We start from the raw sequence: 2,500 nt of genomic DNA on the forward strand, positions 1-2,500 counted from the left end.
TTAATTTTTCCAGAATTTTTCGAGGTCGGGAAGTATTTTTTTTTATTTTCCTACCATTAAAAATCGAGGAAATCGGAAAAAATAGGAACCGGCTCGGAATGACCCCAAATTCAGTGGGCAGCCTCATAAAAATATGGCTGATTTTACTGGATTGATTTCATGTGGAAAGCACGACGTTTTGTTGTAGGAATGCGGGAACCCCGGCGGCTCGCCTGCCGCGGCCAGCGACGTCGGGCTGGCCCCTGCAGCGCCTAGCCTCTCCCACGCGGGGGGCAGGCCAGAGCGCGGGGGGCCAGGGCCCGAAGGCAGCCCCCCCGCGGGCGAGAAAGCAAGCCAGCAGGGGCTGTCGCCTGCCGCGGCCAGCGACGTCGGGCTGGCCCCTGCAGCGCCTAGCCTCTCCCACGCGGGGGGCAGGCCAGAACGCGGGGGGCCAGGGCCCGAAGGCAGCCCCCCCGCGGGCGAGAGAGCAAGCCAGCAGGGGCTGTCGCCTGCCGCGGCCAGCGACGTCGGGCTGGCCCCTGCCGCGGCCAGCGATGTCGGGCTGTCGCCTGCCGCGGCCAGCGACGTCGGGCTGGCCCCTGCAGCGCCTAGCCTCTCCCACGCAGGGGGCAGGCCAGAACGCGGGGGGCCAGGGCCCGAAGGCAGCCCCCCCGCGGGCGAGAGAGCAAGCCAGCAGGGGCTGTCCGCGCGTCGCGCAGCGCGGCATGGCTGCGGGGGCCGCGCGCGCGCGCCCAAGCGCCCAAGGGCCCCCAAGGGCCCCAGGCCCTCAGGCCCCAGCGCCCCAGCGCCCAGCGCGGGCGGGCGCGCGCGCGCGCGTGGTCTTTGAGGGGCGCCGGCCTGGTGGCTCCCTAAAGAGCAATAAGTGTCATTGCAGCTCTGGCAGGGGGAGACACTACTAGGTCCCAGCTGTCACCCCCCCTCTAAAAAATTCATTTCTTGGTATTTTGAGCTGAAATTTTGCACAGAGGTTGGCAAAAATCCAATCCACCTTCATTAATTTTCCCAGAATTTTTCGAGGTCGGGAAGTATTTGTTTTAATTTTCCTACCATTAGAAATCGAGTAAATCCGCAAAACTAGGAACCGGCCCGGAATGACCCCAAATTCAGTGGGCAGCCTCATAAAAATATGGCTGATTTTACTGGATTGGTTTCATGTGGAAAGCACGACGTTTTCTTGTAGGAATGCGGGAACCCCGGCAGCTCGCCTGCCGCGGCCAGCGACGTCGGGGACGCTGGCCTGCGCTGTCGAGCCCGCGAGGGCTGTCTCCGCGGCAGGCCCCCCCTGAACGGGGCACGACAGGCCACCGCGCTGGCTCGTCCAGCGTCGACAGTCCCTCGTCCAGGTTTCAGATCGCGCCAAGTCGAACCCATGACCTGCTCAAGCCATCGTGCGCTGCCGAATTCGCATCTGCGTGTAGGCTGCCATTCCACGCGGCAGCCCCTGTTTTCGTCAGCGTGCCCCCCTGACGAATTTTCCTGCCTGGCCCAGTCCAGCGTCCAGCCCCTGTTCGTCGAAAAATCTGCGCTGCCGATTTTCCACGCGGCAGCCCCTCTTTTCGTCAGCGTGCCCCCCTGACGAATTTTCCTGCCTGGCCCGGCCAGTCCAGCCCCTGTTCGTCGAAAAATCTGCGCTGCCGATTTTCCACGCGGCAGCCCCTCTTTTCGTCAGCGTGCCCCCCTGACGAATTTTCCTGCCTGGCCCGGCCGGTCCAGCATCCAGCCCCTGTTCGTCGAAAAATCTGCGCTGCCGATTTTCCACGCGGCAGCCCCTGTTTTCCTCAGCGTGCCCCCCTGACGAATGTTCGTCGAAAAATCTGCGCTGCCGATTTTCCACGCGGCAGCCCCTCTTTTCGTCAGCGTGCCCCCCTGACGAATGTTCGTCGAAAAATCTGCGCTGCCGATTTTCCACGCGGCAGCCCCTCTTTTCGTCAGCGTGCCCCCCTGACGAATTTTCCTGCCTGGCCCAGTCCAGCGTCCAGCCCCTGTTCGTCGAAAAATCTGCGCTGCCGATTTTCCACGCGGCAGCCCCTCTTTTCGTCAGCGTGCCCCCCTGACGAATTTTCCTGCCTGGCCCGGCCGGTCCAGCCCCTGTTCGTCGAAAAATCTGCGCTGCCGATTTTCCACTCCGCAGCCCCTGTTTTCGTCAGCGTGGCCCCCTGACGAATTTTCCTGCCTGGCCCGGCCAGTCCAGCGCCCAGCCCCTGTTCGTCGAAAAATCTGCGCTGCCGATTTTCCCCGACGAACCTGCAGCTGCACAAATCCGCGCTGCCACTGCCCCATTGTCTGGACCAACAGTCTTTTCCATCAAGCCCTGGACTATAAATCGTCCAGACTCATCGCCAGCACCCGCTGCCGATTCTGCCGACTTTGCCGATTTCGTCGGCGCTGCCGATTCCAACACTGCCCGCCGTGCCTGAACCAGCGCTGTTTCGTCAGCGTGTCCCCTTGACGAATTTCCCTGCCTGGCCTGGACAGTCCATCTTCCAGCCCATGTTCATCG

This window comes from Populus nigra, chromosome 2, assembly GCF_951802175.1.
Source record: "Populus nigra chromosome 2, ddPopNigr1.1, whole genome shotgun sequence".
Lineage (NCBI taxonomy): Eukaryota > Viridiplantae > Streptophyta > Magnoliopsida > Malpighiales > Salicaceae > Populus > Populus nigra.